Consider the following 6,279-nt stretch of genomic DNA (forward strand, 5'->3'; position numbering starts at 1 on the left):
TGAACTAACTTTCTCAGGAAGGGAGTCTGGAAATTTAAAATTAACAAATTAATCAGGTCCAAGTGACACCCACTCAAGAATTTTTACCTCGAATGTGAAACTGCTGATCTTCTAACAAAGAAATGCGAAATATATAAACTTATTGTGCTGCAGGACTGGAAACTGGCCAATGTAACACCAATTTTTAAAAGGGGTCCAGGGAGTATCGAGGAACTTACAGATCAGTTAGCCTAATGTCTGTTTCAGGAAAACTGGCGGAAAGGCCTTATTAAGATAGAATTACCCTAGCTAGAATAACAATGCTTGCTGAAGCATAAGCAGCCTTTGGAGACAAATCGTGCCTTTTGGAAAGCATCCATTAAAAATAAGAATAACATGGATTTGTAAACATACAAATACATGTATCTGAAGAAGTGTGCATGCACACGAAAGCTCATACCAAGAACTAACTTAGTTGGTCTTTAAGGTGCTACTGGAAGGAATTTTTTTACAGATAGGTAGCCGTGTTGGTCTGCCATAGTCAAAATAAAAAAATTAATGGATTTGTAAAGATACATGTATTTGTAAACATGGATTTGTAAAAATCCTTGATTTCCCCATAAGGTGACACTTTAGACACAGCCAGTTAATAGATTTTTAATCATCTCCATAACACCTACATGGGTCACCCAGTAACACGGCTCACTAATTGTCTCAGAAGCACAACATAGTAAAATACAGTATTAAAACTCCATAAACATGGCAAAACCTACGGACATAAAAATGCACTAACTCTTTATGGTTGGCACACAAAAAGAGATGGTGGCGATGCCTCAAGCAGTGCTGAAGAAATTATGGAGGAAAAAAGGGAGTAAAAAAAAAAAACTTTTTAAAAAAGGATACATTTCAAAGGAAGCTACAAACGAGCAGCAGCCCAAATTAGCCAGTTCAAGACAAGCTTTCATTACCACCAAGAGAACGCTTTGGGAGGGAAACCACTATGGTCACTCACAGGGCAGTTCCACTTCCCTCCTTTCAACAAGTTTTTGCGTTTTGCCATCTTTTCTGGTCCCTGTCAAATAAACTGCATCTCACTCTGGGATGTCGGTTGCACTATAACCAGACTAGCACTGGTGCCATATGAATAACACCCATTCGACATTTGCAAGAACCTGATCATTTTAGTGTGGCAGTGCTACCACTTTGCCTACTGAGATCAGGCAGACACCTTCGCCGTACTCTTTTTGGCACCTGCTAAAAGCTATCCCTGCGTTGGACAAGTCTACCCAGATGCTTAGAAAGCTGAGGCAATTCTAATCCGCTCTAGTATTTTCAACTTTTGTTAATAGGATCATAGATTTGTAGAGTTGGAAGGGACCACAAGGGATATCTAATACAACCTCCCTGCAATGCAAGAATCTTTTACCCAACCCATGACTCTTATGCTTTACTGACTGAGTAAAGGTAAAGGGACCCCTGACCATTGGGTCCAGTCGTGGACGACTCTGGGGTTGCGGCGCTCATCTCACTTTACTGGCTGAGGGAGCCGGCGTACAGCTTCCAGGTCATGTGGCCAGCATGACTAAGCCGCTTCTGGCGAACCAGAGCAGCGCATGGAAATGCCATTTACCTTCCCACCAGAGCGGTACCTATTTATCTACTTGCACTTTGACGTGCTTTCGAACTGCTAGGTGGGCAGGAGCAGGGACCGAGCAACGGGAGCTCACCCCGTCACGGGGATTCGAACCGCCGACCTTCTGATCGGCAAGTCCTAGGATTTGTGGTTTAACCCACAGCGCCACCCTGAGTAGGGTTGTTGTGAATTTTCCCTTGGTTTTACTGCTTTATCTTTTCATAAGCCGCTTTTATGTTTGCTTTTAAACTACCAAGCTGTGTATAAATTTCATAAAATAAAACAATACAAATATTTTGTGTGCTGTTGCCGCAAAGAGCAACTTTCGCTGTACTGTTTTCGGTGCCTGATGAAAACCATCCCCGTTTTAGACAAGCCTACCCAGATGCTTAGAAAGTTGAAGCAATTCTATTCCACTTTAGTATTTTCAACTTCCATTATGCCTTAAAAGTTGGGTTGAGGATTTTCCCTCGGTTTTACTGCTTTACCTTTTCGCAAGCTGCTTTGGGTGGTGGTGTTGTTTTTAACTATCTTGCGATGTATACATTTTACGAAAGAAAAGCAGAATAAACCAGGGTGTGGCAGGAGGGGATGCCAAACGTGGCGGGAAGAAGATTCAAGGACAATCCCAGAAACATTTGAACGTGCAGAGCTGCAGTGCCAGTTCACTTGCAGAATATGAACAGATGTCTTTTCAAAAGGAGCATCGGGTGATATTGCGGACAACCCTAGTTAGCAATAAAAAAACATCCGGTGCGGCGCGGAGAAATTTTATTTTCTTTTTATTCTGTTTTGTTATTAGTACGAAAAGTGGGGAATTCGTGGAAGGGAATTTGGGTTGACTTTAGAAAAAGGATTTAAGAATGAGCAGTGAGTTTGATGTTGTAAAATTGGTTTTTTAAATTGAACTAACTATAAAAAGGTTAAAAATTGGGGATAAGAACTTGTTGAATTAACAATTTGAATTGGAATATAAGAAGGGGAGGTGGTGTGGGGGAAGTCAGGGAAAGATGTTATAGAAAAATAAGGATTGTAAATTGTATATGTTTTCTTTTTTTTGTTTTTTTAATGTATTAAAATGGAAAATTCTTAATAAATATCTATTAAAAAGAAAAGAAAGAGAAATTTGCATTCTGAAATTGCGACCCAGAGTTGGGGGGTCGGGAGTGAAATAAAGCAGATAAATTCCGTGGCGCGGCTTGCAAAATGCAACCGCCAGCCGCTGCTTCTTCTGCTTCTTCTTCCAGGGCGCCGCCTTCGCCCCAAAACTAATAAAAGAAAGAAACCGAGGAGGAGAAGCGGTCGGGATGCGGGCGGAGGTCGGGGGCGGCGGCGGCGGAGGGGAGTCTCCTCGGGTTGCCTCGGGCGGAGGCGGAGCGGGGGGCGACGAGGGAGCGCAGCAGGCCGAGGAGGCGAGGCGAGGAGCCCTGCGGGCCCGCCCGGCCTTTGTCTGCTGGCCTGGGAGCCCAGCAGGAGGAGAGGTAGGGAGGCGCGGGGAAGGCGCGCGGTGCCGGGCTCTCCGCCGCGGCGGGTCTGGCGCTCGAGGAGTCCGGCCGAGGGGACGGGCCGCCCGGGGTGGAGCCGGCAGAGAGAGGGCTATTTCTCCGTCGCCCGGAGGAGGCCCTTCCAGCCCCGCCGAGCATTTCCATGCAGGCAGCTCTGCACATGGGGGCTTCTTCCCCTGCCCGGAAAACCCGGGGGGGGGGTTGGCAGGGGGGGGTTTCACTTGGAGGCTCCTCTTTTTAGCCCCCTGGGGTGCCCAGGAGAGGGGGAGGGGGTGCTGGGGGTGAAGTCATAGAATCCTAGAGTTGGAAGAGACCCCAAGGGCCATCGAGTCCAACCCCCTGCCAAGCAGGAAACACCATCAGAGCACTCCTGACATATGGTTGTCAAGCCTCTGCTTAAAGACCTCCAAAGAAGGAGACTCCACCACACTCCTTGGCAGCAAATTCCACTGTCAAACAGCTCTTACTGTCAGGAAGTTCTTCCTAATGTTTAGGTGGAATATTCTTTCTTGTAGTTTGGATCCATTGCTCCGTGTCCGCTTCTCTGGAGCAGCAGAAAACAACCTTTCTCCCTCCTCTATGTGACATCCTTTTATATATTTGAACATGGCTATCATATCACCCCTTAACCTCCTCTTCTCCAGGCTAAGCATGCCCAGCTCCCTTAGCCGTTCCTCATAAGGCATCGTTTCCAGGCCTTTGACCATTTTGGTTGCCCTCCTCTGGACACGTTCCAGCTTGTCAGTGTCCTTCTTGAATTGTGGTGCCCAGAGCTGGACACAGTACTCCAGGTGAGGTCTGACCAGAGGTGGTTCATCTTTTGCTGCTCATTTACTCCTCTGCACCCATTTTCCACCAAGCTCCACCCTGGTTCCCTGTTGCAGACCCTCCAGCATTTCTCCAGTGAAAATAGGGATGCCCTATTCCATAATAATAAAGGGACGTGGGTGGCGCTGTGGGTTAAACCACAGAGCCTAGGACTTGCCGATCACAAGGTCGGCGGTTCAAATCCCCACGACGGGGTGAGCTCCCATTGCTTGGTCCCAGCTCCTGCCAACCTAGCAGTTCAAAAGCACATTAAGTGCAAGTAGATAAATAGGTACTGCTCTGGCGGGAAGGTAAACGCCGTTTCTGTGCGCTGCTCTGGTTCGCCAGAAGCGGCTTAGTCATGCTGGCCACATGACCCGGAAGCTGTACGCCGGCTCCCCTCGGCCAATAAAGTGAGATGAGCGCCGCAACCCCAGAGTTGGCCACGACTGGACCTAATGGTCAGGGGTCTCCTTTACCTTTACCTAAGGAAAAGCGTTACATTTCAGGATCAAATCAGACACTGGGACGGCGCTTGTAAATCCAGGACTGCCCCTGGAAAATAGGGACACTTGGATCGTCTGTTGTTCTCTCAGCCTGATCCAACAGGATAATGCACTACCACCACCAGCAGCCATTTCATAAGGTTTTAGGCTGCACTTCCTGTGTCTCAAGACCAGGTCATTCAAACTATATTCATTTATTGCATTTATGTCCCCATTTTTCCTCCAAAGGAGCTCAAGGTGGCATAACAATCAGGAGGAGGCCGATTAGGGGCTGGTGGTTTCTCCTTTTTCAGCCATGGAGGGGAAAGAGGAGGGCAGTGGCAGTGGCAGGAGAGGAGTCACCAGCATTGAAGCTGTGCTGCCGCTGCGTTCAGCTTCGTCCCCTGGTTCCTCCTGATATTCCTGTATCACACATATGCCATGTGTGCATCATCACACACACACACACACACACACACACACACACACACACACACACACCATCTTATGCTCAAGTTGGCACCTCTGCCCTGAACTGCCTATAATTATTCAATATTTGTCCCACAAGTAACAATATCTGGTCACTCCTGTTCTACACCACACTTGAGGCTATTGCGTTGTGGGCCCTTCCTCTACAGCAGAGCTTTCCAAACTGTGTGTTGCAACACATTAGTGTGTCGGCTGCAGTGTGTAGGTGTGTTGCACGAATGCTCCCCGCACTTCTCCCAGGTGTGGAAAGGGGTTAGTTTAACCTCCACTTTCCTAGTGAAACTGAATTACTGCGTCGCGGAATGACGCATGTCTAAAAAGTGTGTCACCAACATGAAAAGTGTGGAAAGCTCTGATCTACAAGGAAGAGGGATGATGATGATTTGCTTAATGCTGAAATTGCACAGTTGTGGGTTTGTACATACAGCAAAGAGTCTCATGGTACCTTTAATAATAACACATATATTTATTTATTTATGCATTTATTTATTTCGTAAGATTTATATACTGCTTATTGTGAAAACCAACCAACCAACCGCAAGGTGGTTTCCAAAGAGACTTTAAAACCTTACTTTCCAACCACTGGAAATGACCACTGGGGGGGAGCACAAAGAGAAGAAATGAGTGAGGCATATGCACCAGCGAAACCAGACACCCCACCTGCAACAAAACATGTCTCTCCTGTATTGGTCTCTACAGCCACAGTAGGTGCTGTAACTCCCCAGCAGTTTGACTGAAACAGATTAAAATTACCTCAGTTTTCTAAGGATCTGGGTAGGCTTCTAAACAAGAACGTTTATCACGGACGAGTGTCCCTTTTATCAGATACAAGAAATGCTATCCTTACTTGGCAGACACAGAAGAAAAAATGTAAAAAGTGAGTTCTGAGGGAAAGGGAGGTGGGGACACCAGTCTGTGACAATTACATTAAAACCTAAATGTATGTAAAATAAGTACAGCAACCATTCAAAAATGAAATATCCTGGCATTGGTAGATTGCAGCATAATCCATTCCTAACCATGTCTGCTCAGAAATAAATTATTTTGAATTCAATGAGGCTTAGGCTGAAGTAAATGAGATTACAGTTGCAGTCTTAATTAGCACCTGTAATGGGATAAAAACCTGCTATCGTGATTCAGGCTACACACACACACACACACAGTACCCATATCCCTTGTAACAAAGTGCATTGTGTTTTGCGGGGCAGAAAGGAGGTGTGTTGAAGGGACTGAAAATTTAATAATCGAATTTGCATTATTTCTACTAGCAGATTCAATTAGCAAAATGTCCAGGCAACTGATTGCAGTTCTTGTTCTCTGTCCCTCTCACACTTTAAAAAGAAAGCAATTGTGATACAAAAACTTGGACAATTCTGCACCT

This window comes from Podarcis vaucheri, assembly GCF_965113315.1.
Source record: "Podarcis vaucheri genome assembly, chromosome: 17".
NCBI lineage: Eukaryota > Metazoa > Chordata > Lepidosauria > Squamata > Lacertidae > Podarcis > Podarcis vaucheri.